This window comes from Lucilia sericata, unplaced genomic scaffold, assembly GCF_015586225.1.
Source record: "Lucilia sericata isolate MDLA Ls3-8-SP2 unplaced genomic scaffold, ASM1558622v1 Contig000429F_arrow, whole genome shotgun sequence".
Lineage (NCBI taxonomy): Eukaryota > Metazoa > Arthropoda > Insecta > Diptera > Calliphoridae > Lucilia > Lucilia sericata.
In genome coordinates, this window is record NW_023994444.1 from 11675 (window position 1) to 33291 (window position 21617).

At 28.6% G+C, this 21617-nt stretch overlaps 1 protein-coding gene across 1 annotated transcript in view; it reads left to right on the forward strand.

The window, feature by feature from the left end:
* Positions 1 to 463: 463 nt before the first annotated feature.
* LOC119604773 (teneurin-a) overlaps positions 464 to 21617 on the forward strand; it is a gene marked incomplete at its 3' end in the record, with an annotated part of 327052 nt that continues 305898 nt past the window's right edge. Inside the window, exon 1 of the mRNA XM_037957607.1 lies at positions 464 to 660. The remainder of the gene's footprint in view (positions 661 to 21617) is intronic.

The following is a 21617-nucleotide window of genomic DNA, read 5'->3' on the forward strand; positions in this document are numbered from 1 at the left end:
TTACACCAAAAAAACCTTTTCATTTTGGTATTACTATTCTAACAAAAAAGTACTTTTACTTCTTTACCCAACACTGAATAGATTCATTGACCACTTTGTTTTTGTTTTTTTTTTTTTTTTTTCTTCTCACACTTAAAAAAGTGCCAATAACAGCAACAATAACATCAATCACTATTCCCTTGGTTATTTGCATATTCTTCTTTAGTTTTCGGGAATTGTTTAAAGCGGCCGGTTGACAAATGATTAATTGTCTAATTAAAATTAATCTAGCATCTAAATTAAACGCGTAAATTAAAATATTTTTGCATTCAATTATAAATTAAATGTTGCTTAATAGTTTTATAAAAAAATTGTCAAAAAGTTTAAATTTTAAATGTGAAAAAATGTTAGAAAATCTGCAACAAATTTAATGCAATTTTTCAACGCGGTCGCGGTGTTTCGCTTTGTTCGGTCGTTTTTTGTCGTTGAAAGAAACAAGTGTTGTAGTGGGAAGAGCAAGCGCGAGAGGTAAAGAAGTAAAAAAGAAATGTTAATAAGTGAGAGTGTAATTGAGGAGTTAAGGAAAAAGTTCGTAGTAGTTGTTGTTATTAAAATGCATGCATGTGCAAGAAGATGAATGCTAATTTGCAAAGTCACAGTTAATACAGTAATCGGTATAAGGTGAGTGAGTAATTAATACATTTTGGTTTCCTTTTATGTGTTGTTCCATAATTGATACCACATTCCATATAACACCTTTTACAGAAAATGATAAGTTTATTGTCAATAAAATATTCAAAAATTAGTGAAATTTTACTTTAATATTCTGTAGTTTGTTCAAAATTGACCCATTTAAGGAACTATTCGGAGTAGGTTTACTTTCGCACGACCTTGTATATAAGTGAAGTCTCGTAGTCACCTTAAATCTTCTAAAATTACGAAAGTTTGACTTAAGGTACAAATGTTTCAAAAAAGTTGTAAATGCAAATAAATCACAAGGCTTTAAATTATAATTCAGCTAATAAAAATGCTATTCAGATGGGAAAACCCCAATTCCGATAATTAGAAAAAGTACAGAAAATAAATTGTTAAACTTTTTTATACAATTCTTATAAAAGAATATAAATTGCATTAATACGGCTGTTATTCAGCTCGTAAAAAATCAATTCAGCAAGCTTAAAATTCACGAAAACAATTTTTTTAATAACTGTAGTTTAGAATTCAGCTAATATACATAGATACTGTTTAACCATCTTTTCTAAAAACTGCATAATTTTATCATTCAGCAATAATTAAGCTATTAGCACATTTAGTTTTTTTTTTTTTTAAATTTAGTCAAAAATTTATAATTCAGCTAACTTTTGAAACTCTAAAACAAATGTTCTCTATTTAAGTTAAATAATTTTATCATTCAGCTTATTAAATAGGTATTCAGCTGGGCAAAAACTTAGTTTAGCTAATATAATTGGTTTTATTATTTAAAATGTTTATAATTCCGCTGAATAACTACATACAGCTCAATAAAAACGTAATTCAGCAAATGGAAACTATTTAAACATGTACTTTCTATGTTAGTATTATTTATAAAACTTTATTATTATTTATTTAAATGAGAATATTTGATTTTTGAAAAAGCGTAACTTAGTTATTTTTAACTATTTAAAAAAATCTTTTATATTAAATTTTATAATTCAGCAGTAGAAAAATTCAATTCAGCTAACTATTTATATTAATAAAATCTGAATCAATTTCAATCGAAAAATTATGTCAATATTTCATACATTAAAGCCAATTGCACTTTACACCAATAAACCCCTTTCACTTATTACTATTTTAACAAAAAGTACTTTTACTTCTTTACCCAACACTGAATAGATTCATTGACCACTTTGTTTTTGTTTTTTTTTCTACTCACACTTAAAAAGTGCCAATAACAACAACATCAACATCTTTCAATACTCCTTTAGTTATTTGCATATTCCTCTTTAGTTTTCGGGAATTGTTTTAAAGCGGCCGGTTGACAAATGATTAATTGTCTAATTAAAATTAATCTAGCATCTAAATTAAACGCGTAAATTAAAATATTTTGCATTAAATTATAAATTAAATGTTGCTTAATAGTTTTATGTAAAAAAAATGTCAAAAGTATAAAATTTATATATGAAAAAAGTGTTAGAAAATGTGTAACAAATTTAATGCAATTTTTCGTCGCGGTAGTTGTTTCGCTTTTGTGCGGTCGTTCGTTAGTGGGTAATAAAAAGTGTTAAGAGAGTAGAGTGAGGGTATAAAGAAGTAAAGAGTTAATGATTGGAAAAAAATAAGAGTGTGGTTAATAAGCAAAAAATGAGTATTAGTTAGTGAGAGTGGGGGGTAAATAAAAAGTGCATAGTAGTTGTTGTTATTGTTATTATGAAAATTTCAAGTGTTTTTGCTTGTTTATGTTAAAGGCTAATAAATGGAAGTAAATTATGTACCTAAGGTGAGTGATTTGCAACATGTATTTTGTCTTTCCTTTTTGTATGTTGTTCCTTCAAAAAAAGCTTTTTTGAGCTTTTTAAGCTTTTAAACTTTTTAATGTTTTACCGATTAGGTTTGTGGGAATGAAATGTATAGGATTGTGTTTAAGCTTTTATTGTAATTTACAGCTTTTTAATAATTTCATATGCCTTTTAATATTAAGTAGTGATTAGAGCTTTTATTAACCAAGATCAAACACAATGATATTGTTGTAATTATTAAGAAGCTAGACTATAGACTAGATTATAGACCATATTATAGACTAAACTATAGACTAGACTATAAACTAGACTATAGACTAGAATATAGACTAGAATATAGACTAGACTAATAGACTAGACTATAGACTAGACTATAGACTAGACTATAGACTAGACTAGACTAGACTATAGACTAGACTATAGACTAGACTATAGACTAGACTATAGACTAGACTATAGACTAGACCATAGACTAGACCATAGACTAGACTATAGACTAGACTATAGACTAGACTATAGACTAGACTATAAACTAGACTATAAACTAGACTATAGACTAGACTATAGACTAGACTATAGACTAGACTATAACTAGACTATAGACTAGACTATAGACTAGACTATAGACTAGACTATAGACTAGACTATAGACTAAACTATAGACTAGACTATAGACTATAGACTAGACTATAGACTAGTCTATAGACCAGACTATAGACTAGACTATAGACTAGACTATAGACTAGACTATAGACTAGACTATAGACTAGACTATAGACTAGACTATAGACTAGACTATAGACTAGAATATAGACTAGACTATAGACTAGACTATAGGCTAGACTATAGATTAGACTATATACTGGACTACAGACTGGATTAAAGTCAAAATTTTAATATAAAAAAGTTTGACTGCAAATCGAGTTTCATACAAAAGATCTCAATTAAAAAAACTATTCATAAACAAATTTTAACTTTCTCAAAATTTTTTTGTAATCCTGTGTAACAGCACGTTAAAAGTATCAATGAATGTGTTTTATTTTGCACTTTTTTCTCCCTTTAAGAAGATTTACTATATCTTGTTATTGTAATATTGTTTTTGGGTAATGTTTTCTATTGTTCAGTTATAGTTGTTGTTCTTGTGTCTGTGGCCATGAAAATGTTTTAAAAATTGGCATTTAAAATGGGGAACATACTTCTACTTGCACTTTAGTTTTACATACAAATTCATACATATATTTAAACTCATGTAACACATGTCATAAATGTTTCTACAGACAAGTTGTCTGTATAGAAAGAAATGTTTTGTAATAAAAAAACACAATCAGACATTATATTGTACTTGTTTCCAAACATTGGCTGACTAGAGGATTCGTTATTGGCTGGCTAGTTCTTGTTTATGTTGTCGATACATGGAGTAATAGAATTAAACATTTCGTAACATTAGAACAAAATACATTGAGTACTTAAGATTTTGTATTTCGTTGTGGGTTTTTATTGCTGCTTTTTGTTTGATTTCATTTTATTTGTTGGAAGTTTTTTTGTTGCTCTTGCTAAAGTTTATATGAATGAGCAAAAAGTAAACCTGTTCAATATGTAAATTTCATTACATTACAACACCATAAGTTAGAAGTTTTGTAGGAATCTGGTTGTTGTTTTATTGTGATTTTCTGTTTGTCTGTCTAGTTGCGTTGCAAGGAGTTATATGTTGCATAGTAATTCCTTTTTTTTTTTTTTGAGGTTGTTTGTATTTTGCAACATGCATCGAGTTATATGCCATTTCATTTGCCATATTGTTGCTATTTCTCTACAATATGCAAACACTTGTTAAATATCATTGGCATTTGTTATCAATATTGACCAGATTTTATTGGCAAGAGAAATGGTAACAAAGAAATAATGTAGAGAATGAAGAAAAAAACAAATAGAAAAAAATAACAAGTCGCCCCTCATCAAGTATTTGTTTGCTTAGATGAAGAAGTTAAGGAAGAAGCTGGAGATGTAGAAGCCACAAATGTATGCATGACTGTACAGAGAGATTGATGTTTGCATTTATTTTCTTCTATTTTTTTATAATAACTAACAGTGGGCTTAAAACAATTTTTTGAATTCATAGACATTTCATTGAATCGATGTCACTTATCATATAGAACAAGACATCGAAACGACGTCTCTTTTTTACAAAAAATTGCATTGAATCGATGTCACTTTTCATATAGAAAATTACATAGAATCAATATGTAATTGACATCGATTCGACGTCACTTGAGAGATCAGTGCCATTGAGAATTACATCAAATCGATGTAAATTTTCATATATAAAGTGTCATCGAATCGATATAAATTTTCGTATACAAAGTGACATCTAATCGATGAAAATTTTCATATAAAAATGACATCGAATTGATGTAACTTTTCATATAAAAAATTACATTAAATTGATGTCAGATTTCGTATAATAGAAAATAACAAAAAGTTTGCGAGTTAAATATATTAGACATCTTTGTTATCGGTCATAAGATCGATATTAACGTCACTCAAATGGAAATTATTATTCCTAATCCCAGATTAGTGACTTTGCTAATGCCACTGTACCCTGGTCCTTCTAAAAACTTGTATATATACTTATTCTATTATTGCTGTTGTTATTGATGATGATGTTGATTTTTTCAACACATACTGATTATTTAAGCCTTCGTCCCTACCCCGTTAAAAAAATATATATAAACCTCTCTCTGGCACATATTTTAATCGTTATCAAAAACCCAAATGGAAATTTTCTTTATAAGAGTATTTACATTTTTTGCATTTTTTCAATTATAATCATTTTCAATTCAAAAATTTTCTAATCGGTTTTTGTTTGTTTTAATATCATCAATAATAAAAACAAACATATTTGTTTAATTCCCTTTTTCCCCATTTTGCCAGGAAAAATGTTGGTTTGTTTGTTTTTAAATGTCTTTTACTTACTACTTGCTGCCTCAAGTGGCAGCAGCAACAGCAGTTGATTTTATGAGTTTGCTGCTGGTTATTGTGGTCTATCCATCGTTAGATTTAAGTCTTTATAATTGGTATTTTTATGCTTCAATTGTTTTAAGTAACTCTCATATCATAGAGTCAAATACATATGATATATTACACATACATACATTTTACACATAAATATTTCTATGTGTTTGTATATTACACTTTCAACATATGGCATAAATTACAAATAAACCGATAATCGTGTTTTTTTAAATTTCCATAGTTATTATTTGGATCAATCAAACTTACTTCTCATATAACGACCCACAATGAGTTTGATATATAGCATTTGTACACGTGTGTTTGTATATTTGTTTGCATTATACATCTAAATGTACATATGTATGCTGTAAGTGGCAAATATGTAAATAATCATCTTAAATACTTTAAGTTGGTATTTATATAATATTTCTGTTCTCAAACATGTATTTTCTTAAATAGGATTATAACGAGGAAATTTTTTTTAAATCCCTCGTTGTCTTTAAATTTGCTTTAATTGATAATAATTTCATTGGAAATAGTGATTAATGGGGGGATTAGTTTTTGTTATGTTTTATTTGTTTTATAATTTCACAGAGATTTGTAAAAATGTCTTTAAAAGATTTCAATGGAATTTTTTTAGGAACTCATAAAGTTGTCTTTAAATCTGTAAAAAAAATTTTATAAAAAACAATTAAATTTAAATTTAACTTTCAAAGTATACTTTGTGTGAACATTAGGCTCTTTTTTTAATAATGTTGCACCTTTGGAATATCCTATGAAGGGGTTTAACCTAGCCTTGTGCAAAAACAAATGGATTAGATGTCATTTTCTATATAAAAACTGACATCGATTCGATGTCATTTTCAGTATGAAAACTGACATCGCTTCGGTGTAATTTTCTATATGAAAACTGACATCGATTCGATATCATTTTCTTTATAAAAACTGACATCGGTTCGATATCATTTCTTTATAAAAACTGGCATCGATTCGATGTCATTTTCTATATGAAAACTGACATCGATTCGATATCATTTTCTATATGAAAGCTGACATTTAGTCGATGTCATATTCTATAAGAAAACTGACATCAATTCGATGTCTTTTTCAATAAGAAAACTTACATCGATTCGATGTCATTTCCTATATGAGTATTGACATCGATTCGATGTAATTTTCTATACAAAAAATAACATCGATTCGATGTCATTTTCTATATGAAAACTGACATTGATTCGATGTCATTTTCTATATGAAAAGTGACATCGATTCGATGTCATTTTCTCTATGAAAACTGACATTAAGTCGATGTCATATTCCATATGAAAGCTGCCATTGATTCGATGTCATTTTCTATAGAAAAACTGAGATCGATTCGATGTCATTTTCTGTATGAAAATTGACATCGTTTCGGTGTCATTTTCTATATCAAAACTGACATCGATTCGATGTCATATTCTATATGAAAACTGACATCGATTCGATGTAATTTTCTATATGAAAACTGGCATTGATTCGTTGTCATTACCTTTATGAAAACTGACATCGGTTCGATGTAATTTTCTATATAAAAATTGACATCAATTCGATGTCATCTTCTATATGAAAACTGACATCGATTCGATGTAATTTTCTATATGAAAACTGACATTGATTCTCTGTCATTACTTTTATGAAAACTGAAATCGATTCGATGTAATTTTCTATATGAAACTGACATCGATTCGATGTAATTTTCTATATGAAAACCGACATCGATTCGATGTAATTTTCTATATGAAAACTGACATCGATTCGATGTCATTTTCTATATCAAAACTGACATCGAATCGATGTCATTTTCTATATGAAAACTGACATCGATTCGACCCCATTGAGTTTTGTAAAAATAATCAGGATTTAGTACAAATCAGATTTTAGTGAAAAATCTATATTAAAAATTCTTTTATTTCCTATCAAAGTTTATTTACATGAATATGAAATAGGACTTAATACAACTACACTTTAACACCTTATTGACAAAAAGCTTTAAAAATTTCCGTTACAATCGAAAACGTTATACAAATGTTTTTAAATGTTTTATGGCTTGTCGTAATCACCCAAGGAAATCATACTTAAACGCATATTTCTTACTTAATAAAAATTATATGACAAATATTGTGTAGGCTATAAAATATTTTCAAGGAATACCAAATAAATAATACCACTTTTTGTTTCTTTGTTGCTTAACTAGAACGTAGTATTAATAAATTACATCCTTTTATTGAAATATTTCAAAACAATAAATTCCATAAAATGATCTTACATAAACCAAAATGCAGGATTAACAACGCAAAAAAAAAATTAAGAAATACATTTATTTATTTGGTTTAAATAAATATTTTTAAAAAGTGTCTCCTGCTTACAATGATTAACGAAATAAATGTATTTTTATGTAAACTTTTAAAGCAATATATCAAAATTTGATATACTAAAACTGAAAGATCTGTAAAATTCGCACTTTACACTTAAAAAATATTCATGCATCTTTGCAATAAAAGAAACGGTTTCTTATTTAAAAAAGGTTGTATGAAAATTGATGAGTTGAAAGAATAAAATGAATTATATTTGTCTGTACAACAGAGCAACATGTGGTGGAGATTGTTTGGTTGCTAACAAAATGTATATTCATATCAACTGTAAGCAATATAAAGACAATTCTGTTACAAAACTAACAGAGAGCTAAGCAATACATCATTTTAAGATACACCACAACAGCGTAAAACTACAAGTGAGTGAAAAAGTAAGATCAATGAAACAGTCAGTCGGTCCAAAAAATAAACAGTCAGCCACAATCTGGTATCTGCTGAAAAGACTTAAGAATACGTATATATATACAAAAAAACTAGTTTGTGTTTTTTAAGACTTTGATAAAGTTACTTAAAATTGGCTGGGGACAGTGCAAAAAATTTTAAAAATATACAAAGAAATACACATAGGGCTGTTGTCGATTCATACCAAATGCGTAAATGAATTATGAAATCAACTTGAGGAGTTGTTGGTGAATAAGTATAGAAAAAAAAAAAAAAAAAACGTTTCAACAAGCGCTGACATAGACTTAAAATTGAATTATAAAGAAGCCAAAATCTTAATTGTGGGTGTATATTGACCATGATTTGGTGCTACAGTTAAATTTTTTCTAACAAAGAGAGAACTATTTCATCGAAAGTATTATGCGTTTTTTGCTTTAAAGTCTAGTTTAGCAGTGAATTGCTTGGTCCCTTTGTTATACGATTCGTTTAAACGTCTCTTAATTTAGAATAAAAACATGAATTTTTTATAGCTATCTCGCTTTAATCAGAGGCTTTGACGCTTAATCAAAGGATTATAAATTAATAAATACTGTTAGGCCTGATAAATTCTCTGGTCTATGTCGGCTAATGACTAGATATTAGAGCAATTGTATGCCTAATCCGAGATGCTTACTTCTTTGATTATCAATCGGTTAAATACAGTGTATTGACTTCAAATTGCTCGGTTCTCTATCGTTTAGGAATAGCTACATTATCCAAAATTTGCTTGCAGTTTACTGATACTTTATCTATATATATAAAAATGAATGTGTGTTTGTTTGTATGTTTGAACGTTATAGACTACTAAACGGCAAAAAGTAGGCGGACTAGCATTAGGGGGCGTGGCATCCCCCATATAAATTAAATACAAAAATTCGTTTATCTTGGAAACTTACATTTAGAATCTTAAAATTTTGCACGAAAAACTTTAACATCCATTTAAACATTTTGGGTAATTAATTGGTGGATTACCCATGAGGGGAGCGGGACCTCCCATATTAATTAAATACAAAAATTCGTTTATCTGGGAAACTAATGGAACTAAATTCTTCAAATTTTGCACGAAGGCCTTAAATATTCATCTGAACATTTTGGAGAAAAAAAGCGGACTCTCATATGGGGGGGAGGGCTTAAAGCCCCCATATAAATTAAATAGAAAAAAAATTAGAGCTAGAATCTTCAAATTTTACTTGAAGAATTTTGACATTCATCTGAATAGTTAGAGTATAACGGGCGGACTTTCAATGGGGAACTTGTCCCCTCTCATATGAATTAAATATAAAATTTCATTTATATGGGAAACTAATAGAACTTGATTCTTAATGTTTTGAACAAATTACTTTAATATACATCTGAATATTTTGGAGGAAAAAGTGCGGACTTTCATCTGGGGAGCTTGAATCCAGCTCTAAATTTTCCAACTGTCGATCGTCTAGGAATAGAATTTATAATATAACAGAGTTTCACTTATACATGTACATGTCGCATGACATCAAAACGCGCGAAGTTGTCATGTGGTTGTTGTTTTTATAACAACAATGCTGTGGTAAATTCGTGCGTTTTGATTTTTTGTGAAGCACATCACACCCCCCCCCTTAATCTAGATATACATATACGTAGATCTAAAAACGGTCTGAATGCTCGGAATCACTCGGAGCAATCCGAAGAAATCATTATTTTTGGCCATCAATCAGCTTTCTTTAGATTACTACTAGGTAATGCAAAAATTATTGAAGTAATTTCAGAAGACGCATTTTTCAACACTAGATCGGCTAAATACGATTCATTGTCTTGATCATAATAACGATTCCAATCAACTAGATAAATACTTCGATTCTCGGATGGTTGAAATCTAAAAAGATTAATATTTCGACTATCGGTCAGCAATTATTAGCATGTTTTGGCATCGTCAGGAATGGAGTGTTATAGCATAGAAACATTTTATTAGGGTTTTACAAATAGACACACTTTTCTCGTATACAATTGCTACAAATTTTGGTATAAATATGTTGCATTTCGTATTCCCCTAGTGTCCTCGAAAGGAAGTCTTCTATCGGGCGGAGAGGTTTTGAATATTCGATAATATATTTTATACTTCTTCTTCTTTTGTTAAAATTTTTAAAATGCTGCTAAAGTGTCAAGGTCTGATCGCCAAACCCAATTATATAACTCTGTTTAAATCTTTTCCAAATTAATGGAAGACAAAAATCTTCTAACTCATTCAATGTAGCGTAGTTACAGGAACAAGAAATAAAGCTGAAAGCAGCACACTCACCAAACTAATCTTTCTTAAAAAAACAACCAAAAAAAGGAAGGTGTGTTAAGGTGATAAAACTTCTTATGTTTGTTATTATTGCAATCACAACCAAAAATAATTACAACAACCAATAAAACATAAAAAATTTAATATTGGTTGTGTTTACGAATGCTTTCTTTAAGTGTTTATGCATGTATTATTAATTTACATCATACATCTTCCGATACTCAAAATATGTACTACAATATCTATATATAAAACATATTACACTGATATATTACACATGTAATATGATCTCAAAAGATAGACGGACGGACGGACGACTAGATGGATGGAGGAGAGACAGACCGACAACCATGGTTTGAACTTAAATGATACATGAAGCATGATCAGACAAACAAACAGCAACACAACAACATCATGTAATTTATGTTAAACAACATACACAAGGCCAAACATAAATTTTTAAAGCTGGTAATGTTGTTGCTATTTTTGTTTTTTTTTTTGTTTCAACAAAAACTATGTTGTGTGTAATAGAACAGACTGAAAAGTTGTAAGCATCCATGTAACATAATGAAAAATGTAGACACTCTAGTCAACATTTCTTCTATGTAGCTCTTGGTTATCGATGTTTAAATGCAAGAAACCTAATATGTAGTTACAGCCTCTATATTAGAGAATGGTGATTGTTGATTTTTTCCTTTATGAATGTGCGTGTGTGTTTTCTCAAGTGTATGTATCTGTCTATATAATTTGAAGATTGTAATAAATTGATCCTTTTATGTGAGGCGAAATGTATCAATGTGAAGGCTGTAAATATGTTCCTTTTTTTTATCATCTTGTTTGGGTTTTCAATTTTCTTTCAAACGTTAATTTTTAAGTCTTTGGCTTTGAATTCTACTCACAGTTGGGCATATGTATATGGGCTGTGTGTGTGTGTTGTTCGTTTTTTCTTTTTCATTAGAGACTTCATGGTGTGTTTAGACATTAATAAATACACATTGACGCCTGGCGCTTAAGACTTGAAAAGATCTAGAAAAATTAATTAAACCCCTTGCTTTGAACTGAGCTCTGTAGTGAGCTGGCGTTACGGCTCCATGGTTCAACCATTCATTATTTGTTTGTTTGGAGTGTAACAATTAATTAAAAAATGTTTTTTGTTTAAAGTATATTTTTACTATTCGGCTGGAAAATTCTGCTGCTGTTTTTTTGTGTAATCTTTACAATTAATATAAATTTTTCTATTTCACACTTATTGTTTATTGTTTGTGTTGTTAAACTATTTCATGCTGTAAAAAGGGAATTGATCGGTAGCCATTAAAGGAATTAGTACATTTATATTATTGATCATTTGTTTGGTTATATAATCGATTTTTATTTGCTTTAAATATCAAGAAAATGTTTATAGAAACCGGATTTAAAACATAAAATTGTCTCAGTTAGAAACTGATGTTAATAATTAGTTGAATGATCGCTGAATACGATCGTCTTTTTTTGGGTACTGCAAATATCGGTACTATCTTTTTAATCGGTTTCTGGCAAACAAATATTTATTATCTTAATTGTCTCTTAAGACAGAACCTTTATACAAAATGCCTTAAATAGTGTTGATAATTCTCATTGAGTAGTTAATCTAACCAAAACGGCGTTTAGATTATCAATTTTTAAAACTTAAAAATATTCAAACAAAAGTAATACATTTCCCTCTTGATCTTCTGTTTGATCATTCATTCATTTATGATAATCAAAAACTGATATTAAATAAACTTCTGAAACTTATCTCAGAAAAGAAACAAACAAAAATTTTTAGAATAAACTAATAATCTTCTGAAATGATCTTTAAATGATCCTCGAAAGACTGACTAGTACCTAATATGGTATTTATAACTACTTTGGTCCCCTTTTTAAAGTTCACAAACCAAGCAGTTGACGAGAATAGTGATTTATCTACAAATGCAAATAAAACTTTAAATAAAATATAAAGTATTTTCTAAAATGTTTGCATTGTTAACATGACATATTAACTATGGATATCACCACCATGTACATCTAACCCTATAAACCCCCTTTTCACAAAATTTCCTTTCCGTATTCCAGTATTAAATGTCTTCTCCCCATGATCCCATTTTAACCCTTATAACATGTATTTCTACATAATATTCATTCATCAAGAAAAACTAAACGATTTTATCTCTAACGTTCCAAACATATTGTTTGTCATCACGTTACATGACACATTTTTTTTTTTTTTTGTTATAAGTAATATGACATATTGCTTTTGATATGTCATGCTGCTTTTTCATTTATTGATACAGAGTGAAAAAATTCATGTTTTTAAAATAAAACACCAAACAAAAGAGTGTTGAGTTGAACTGTAAAACAAGATCATAAAGATATTTGCTTCAACTCATACATTCACAGTCATATTTAAACACACAGTCAGATGGTGTGATCCTTTATAACTGTCAATTTTATGAATGACAGATATGTCTGTCTATCTCAATGGTTTTTGTCGTAAGCCTCTTTTTTTCCAGTATTAATTCCGTTTTTCTCTTCGTCTCTTTTGTTGATGGTATCATTTAAGTTGGACTTATCCTGTTAGTATTGCATGACTGCTTTAATGCATTATTCTTGAGTATTCTTATTTGAAATTGGTTTTGTTAAAATATTTTTGATTATTTCATCACTTGTTTAATAAACGATTGTTTTATATTTAAATAGTGGATTATTAATGACCCCTTTTATGTGTGTTTTGTTTTTCATACCATGAGATCTTTAGATTGAGAGAGAGCGAGAAGCGGCTGCAAAGGAAATGTTACTGCGTGGCATGCGTATATTGTGAAGAATATTTATTTGAAATTTTTACAAAAGTGTTGATTGTATGATTGATGTATTGCAATATAGGAAGAACCAAAGTGAATTTCTTTGTTTGTTTTTAACACTTTTAAGATATGTGTTTGAGTTTCTTCTTTGATTGGGATAAATGAGGAAGTAAGGAAAAATATATTGAGATTAAATTATGCATTTTTTATTGAGAAAATTTTATTTTATATTAGGATTTATTTCTATATTTTAGACTTGGAACTCATGCGATCAGAGTCTAGACTATAGACAAGACTATAGACTAGATTAGACTAGACTATAGACTAGACTATAGACTAGAATATAGACTAGACTATAGACTAGACTATAGACTAGACTATAGACTAGACTATAGACTAGACTATAGACTAGACTATAGACTAGACTATAGACTAGACTATAGACTAGACTATAGACTAGACTATAGACTAGACTATAGACTATAAGACTAGACTATAGACTAGACTATAGACTAGACTATAGACTAGACTATAGACTAGACTATAGACTAGACTATAGACTAGACTATAGACTAGACTATAGACTAGACTATAGACTAGACTATAGACTAGACTATAGACTAGACTATAGACTAGACTATAGACTAGACTATAGACTAGACTATAGACTAGACTATAGACTAGACTATAGACTAGACTATAGACTAGACTATAGACTAGACTATAGACTAGACTATAGACTAGACTATAGACTAGACTATAGACTAGACTATAGACTAGACTATAGACTAGACTATAGACTAGACTATAGACTAGACTAGACTATAGACTAGACTATAGACTAGACTATAGACTAGACTATGACTAGACTATAGACTAGACTATAGACTAGACTATAGACTAGACTATAGACTAGACTATAGACTAGACTATAGACTAGACTATAGACTAGACTATAGACAGACTATAGACTAGACTATAGACTAGACTATAGACTAGACTATAGACTAGACTATAGACTAGACTAGACTATAGACTAGACTATAGACTAGACTATAGACTAGACTATAGACTAGACTATAGACTAGACTATAGACTAGACTATAGACTAGACTATAGACTAGACTAGATAGACTAGACTATAGACTAGACTATAGACTAGACTATAGACTAGACTAGAGACTAGACTATAGACTAGACTATAGACTAGACTATAGACTAGACTATAGACAGACTATAGACTAGACTATACTAGACTATAGACTAGACTATAGACTAGACTATAGACTAGACTATAGACTAGACTATAGACTAGACTATAGACTAGACTATAGACTAGACTATAGACTAGACTATAGACTAGACTATAGACTAGACTATAGACTAGACTATAGACTAGACTAGACTAGACTATAGACTAGACTATAGACTAGACTATAGACTAGACTATAGACTAGACTATAGACTAGACTATAGACTAGACTATAGACTGACTAGACTAGACTATAGATAGACTATAGACTAGACTAGACTATAGACTAGACTATAGACTAGACTATAGGCTAGACTATAGACTACTGACTATAGACTAGACTATAGACTAGACTATAGACTAGACTATAGACTAGACTATAGACTAGACTATAGACTAGACTATAGACTAGACTATAGACTAGACTATAGACTAGACTATAGACTAGACTATAGACTAGACTATAGACTAGACTATAGACTAGACTATAGACTAGACTATAGACTAGACTATAGACTAGACTATAGACTAGACTATAGACTAGACTATAGACTAGACTATAGACTAGACTATAAACTAGACTATAGACTAGAATATAGACTAGACTATAGACTAGACTATAGACTAGACTATAGACTAGACTATAGACTAGACTATAGACTAGACTATAGACTAGACTATAGACTAGACTATAGACTAGACTATAGACTAGACTATAGACTAGACTATAGACTAGACTATAGACTAGACTATAGACTAGACTATAGACTAGACTATAGACTAGACTATAGACTAGACTATAGACTAGACTATAGACTAGACTATAGACTAGACTATAGACTAGACTATAGACTAGACTATAGACTAGACTATAGACTAGACTATAGACTAGACTATAGACTAGACTATAGACTAGACTATAGACTAGAACATAGACTAGACTATAGACTAGAACTAGACTACTAGACTATAGACTAGACTATAGACTAGACTATAGACTAGACTATAGACTAGACTATAGACTAGACTATAGACTAGACTATAGACTAGACTATAGACTAGACTATAGACTAGACTATAGACTAGACTATAGACTAGACTATAGACTAGACTATAGACTAGACTATAGACTAGACTATAGACTAGACTGTAGACTAGACTATAGACTAGACTATAGACTAGACTATAGACTAGACTATAGACTAGACTATAGACTAGACTATAGACTAGACTATAGACTAGACTATAGACTAGACTATAGACTAGACTATAGACTAGACTATAGACTAGACTATAGACTAGACTATAGACTAGACTATAGACTAGACTATAGACTAGACTATAGACTAGACTATAGACTAGACTATAGACTAGACTATAGACTAGACTATAGACTAGACTATAGACTAGACTATAGACTAGACTATAGACTAGACTATAGACTAGACTATAGACTAGACTATAGACTAGACTATAGACTAGACTATAGACTAGACTATAGACTAGACTATAGACTAGACTAGACTAGACTATAGACTAGACTATAGACTAGACTATAGACTAGACTATAGACTAGACTATAGACTAGAATGAATTGATTTATCAAAAGTTTATAAGTTAGAAAAAGTATCGAAAATGTCGTGGGGTACAAAATGTTTCATGAATGGGATAGATAGTTGTTTCCTCAATCTTTTGGGAAAAAAGATTTGTTGCAAAATTATTTTTTTTTTAATTTTTTCCCCCAATCTGGGCCCTTTTAGCTTTCTTTATTTTTGCTCAAAAGAAAGATTATTTCTTATCATTTGAAAGCATTTTGGTCGCGTAGTGATACCGGAGTAGGATACCTACAAAACTGAAGACAAATTTTTAAAATTTGCACTAGTTCGTATTTTTGTTCCTATTTGTCTTGCCTCGAATGTTTTAAAATAATGACCACCTTTATCTGTAGATTATAATACTGCATGTTTTAGCGAAAATAATTCCAATACTTGTGTTTTTCTTTTTCACTGATACTGTTAAAACTACAACTTTAGCTGTTATAAACTGTTAAGTAGTTTTCAAGTATACTGTGAAAACTAAGATCCATAAATTGTTAACAATTTCTTAAACAAAGTTTATTTACAGATTATGGAATTTTGTATCATTGAGACTAGTTCCAATATTTATTGTTACTATAGCAGGTCCAAATATTTTGTTTTACTGTTAAGTAATTTTCAACATCCAAAAATATACATATTAAGCAGTTAGAAAGAATTTCTGTTAATTTATCTTAATGTTTTTTTACATAATTTTTATAGCAACACAAATATTATGATATATCACAGATTCCACAAATCTTGTAGGAAATATTCCTAGAAAACATGGAAATATTGTCAACATAATGTTAAATAAAATTTTATGGCAAGTTTTTTACATGCAGTTTTAAGACATTTTTATCTCTCTATAAAACTGTCACAGGTTACTTTTAGTTGCAAAATAAATTGTGGAACTTTTATGGTTAAATATGCTGTTAAATACATTTGTATTATTCATACACTTAGTCCAGACACTCACCATTTTATGATAACTGGTCTAAAAAGAAATATTTTTTGTTTTTAAGGGAATGTTTGAATTATAAACTCTTGACATTTTTTTTGATAGAAAATATAACAGAAAATACTTTTTGCAGATGTAGGGTTAGCACCCAATTAAAACTGGTCGATTTATGTTAAAATTTAAGATACATTTATGAAAACTTGAGAGCTTTTACATTTATTTTTTGACATTTACTCAATACTTGCGACAGGTTAAACAAATTACATGTGTATTTCTGTTTATTATTATTGACAACTTTTTATTAATTTTGCATTATTTAAGTTTTTCTTCAAAAACATTTGTTAAAGTTTTACTTGCATTATAATTTCCTAGCTAAAGGCAAATTTTCAATTGATTGTTATTTAGTTTTGCACAATTTTTTATTATTTTCCTGCAATTTGTGTAGAGTTGATTGTTAGGTTAAGCAGAACGGAAGTAAAGAGCAGGAAACCACAGCATAACTGTTATACTAACTCTTTTAACTCTTCATTACTCTTATTTATAAGGAGCTTTGCTTATTTTCTTTAACATAATAAAAGTAAAACTCTACATAACTGTTATATTATCTCTTTTATCTTATTTCAACTCTTTATTTTCGTATATATTTTGTCAAATGCTCTTTGGACATTTGTTTTGATTTCTCTACATGTCAAAAATTATAAACATGTTTGTTTACATTTGTTCTGTTTTGATAAATACTGAGAAGCTGGGTAATAAAGAGAGAGTTTTTCGAGTGTAGAGTTTTAAATGTAAACAGAGAGTGTGTTTTTAAGAGTGTAATATAACAGTTAACATTTTATAAATTTTACATTGTTTAATAGAAAATGTATGTTTAAAGTTATTTGTATTCTAAAGTATAGTGGGTAAAAGGTTTCACAAAAGTGAAATTTGTTGTGATTTTTAAGAAAAATAACAGTTTTATATTATTAATAAACAGAGTATAAACAATAACGAAAGCTTATAACTGCTTTATAAAAGAAAAATAAATAAAATTTATGTTTAAAATGAAAATTAAGAAAATTTTGTAAAAGTTTAGAAAAAAGTTAAATATTTTTATGTTTTATTTTGTTCAAGGAAGTTAAACTATTTAATAATTTTCCTTTAAAGAAGTTGTATAAGAAGCAACAGATTTTTATTTTCCTAACCAAGTGAAAACACTCCCATATTTTTGTGAGTTGTGTGCAGGAAAAAAAGTAACTTTCATCTATAAAAATTTATTATAAAGTTTGGGTCTTTAACGAAAAGTAAACAAGACCCAAGTTTGTTTGAACTACAAAAACAAAAAAATATAGAAATTATTAAACAACAACAATAACAATGTGTGTGCGATTGTTTTGTTTTTGCCGGTACATGCGTACAATTTATTAAAAAATTTTTTGAACTCTCTAACATGATTATTTTTTTTTTGCCCTCTCTGCAAAAACTAAATACTCAACTATAACTTAAAAAAATTCTTATAAAGATTTTTGACATTTTAAAAGAAAATCCAATAAGATTTTTTACCAACTAGTAGAGATATATAATGGATATAGCAGCAGTAAGTAATAAAGCCAAAAGGATAAAACAAAAACTCAAAGTTTGTTATGAATTTTGCTAGAGAGAGAGAGAACTGTCAAAAATATGGAAGAGAGAGAGAGTTCAAATAAGAGTTTAATAACTCTACAATATTTAACAGATACATGCAACAAAGTATCTGCTGCTCAATTATAAAATATTTATGTTTTCGTTTGTTTTTTATTAGTTTATTTTTTCTAGCGAGGTTTTTGAACTAAAAGTTTAAACTTTTTAATAAAGTTTTAACTTAATTTTTTAACTGAGAACAAATAAATGGTTAACAATACTGCTAAAACCAGGAGTTTGTTATAATAAAAACAACAGGCCTATAACTATAGAATGCCTATGAGTATTGGTAAAGGGAAAAGAGCAGGGAAAATGAAATAAAACTACAAACGATTAACAGTATAAAACTAAAAGACAAACTCTCCGCAATTTGGTTTTTTTTCCACATTATGTTGTTGTGTCTTGTCTACATTGTTTCTCATGTTGTTATTGTTGTTGCTGTAGTTGTTATTGCTGTTGATTATAACGAGCAATCTATTTACATTTACTCGCGCGCCGCTCTAACATACACTGATTGTTGAAACGAATTCAGTTTTGTGTTATTCGTCGGTACGTTTAGACGCGTCTATATCCGCAGGATTACTATAGCGCGCGTTTCAAAATAATTGAAAAAAAAATCTTATTGTATTTCCCATTAAAGAAAATCTACCCAAAGAAATCTATAAAAAATATTAAAAAAAAAATGTTTAAGTGTTTCCACGAAAACGACCTAAAAATTAATGAAAATTTTTTAAAAATCTAAGAAAATTTTAACGAAAATTCGAAAACGAATTACGAAAAATCTTTTAAAACCTAAAAGTGCATTTAATCAGTGTATAAAAGAAAAGCTGCTAAAGCTATTTTCAAGCCCTTGAATAAGTAAAAAAGTGTATACAAGTGTTTTTAACAAAATATAACAACTTGGGATTTCCTTTTAAAAGAAAAATTTGCAAAACTAAAGGATTTTGTTTGAAGTTTTATTGAAAAATGAAAAACCTAAAATCCTGTTAAAAATTCATAACTTCAGCAGCATTTCCAACAGCAAGCAGCAAGTTTACAACTTTTTCGCAAATATTTGCTGTCATGTTCAAGTAATAAAATGTAGGTCGAATCCTTAATATATTTTCATAATAATAAAACAATATTTTAACTACAAAATACAAATAATCAAATCCTAAAAATAAATCATATTTACAACAAACATTCTATATTACATACAACAAAACACAACAAATTCTTCATTACTTATATATTACATAAAATAATATACATAAATCAAAAACACACACACACACAAACATAAAATTCTACTTTTAATAATATTATATAAATAATAATAAAAACAAATTACAAAAGAAAAAAAAAACAATAAAATAAAAACATTAAGCAAAATGTATAAATGTGTTAAAACAACTAACATACATACATTCACATAACTCCCATTACAGGAATTTTACTACAATTTTTGTTTTCCAAAATGTGTTGAACCATTTTCTACATTTAAATATTTTACCTTATGAGTTTGCTATGTACAATATTCTAACTAGGATTTCAATTTGAAAATATTTTTCCTATTTGCCAGTGTTTCTATTAAAGTGTATATGTGTGTTTCCAATTTAAAACCGTATATGTGTGAAAGGTTAGTTATAGTGTGTATGTAAGTTTTAGTAAAATCATCAAACCCCTTCTCAAACCTTACTTTGAACACTCTCTCTCTCTCGTTGTATACATATACATAGTTTATTTGTTATAATAATTTGTTGCAATTTTAGTTAGATTTTTATTCCAACTTGCATATTTCTCTATATATTTTGCCCAAAACACTCTAGGGTTTATGGGTTTTGTGTGTGAGCTAACCCAATGAGTATTTTGGTATAATACGTAAAAAAGTTTTTTAATATTTTCAAAAAGCTTATGCTATGCAAAATTCTATTGAGAAATTCAAACTCGATTGAATTCCAAAAACTTTATTAAGCTCAGTTTGGCAATGAACTTGCATTACATTGAATTTAAACTTAGAATTCTATAGAAATTTGTTTTCGAAAGCATCTGTTATAGAATTCCTTTCTAATTAATGGTGGAATAAGTTTTAGTAAGTATCTTGATTAAAACATAATAAGCAATAATTGCAAATTTATTTCAAATTCTTTTTCTGAAGAGATAAAATATCGATATAAGTTCACGTTCGATCAGGATGGAATTCTGTTAAGAGTCTTGTTATATATTACTTCATTTCATTGGTTTCTAATTCATGTGATTAAATTTTAAACATTCATATTCCGAAACAATATAATTTGAGGTAAAATCAATGTTCAACTCAGCTATACAACAAGCTCAAACCATAAGCGGGATTACAATGAAAGTCAGATGAAAGTATTTTACTAAACACTTTCATATTGATCAATAAGAGATCGAAATATAGCCAATTGTTTGGACTTTTTTATAAAGATCTTTTATTAACACAAAATTATCAGTTCTCAACTAAATACATCTAGAATGCATCCTCTAATTTATTTGTTGAAAAACATTTATACAATTCTTGTTCAAAAATGTACTAAGACTGATTTAAACTTTAAGGACGGGTTTTATAGTTCTCCCTAAGTAGAGAAATTTTACTAAAGTTTTGAAATTTGTTTGAAATTTCCACACTTAAGTAAATCTTTTCCCCTTAGTGTGAACTTTAAAAACGGGCCTTAGAACTAAAATTAGTATTAGTTCTCACTAAGAGATTTAAGGTATTTATGTTTAGAAAATTAAAGCTAGATTTAATTTACAGTTGTTCCTAAGTGTAGAAAT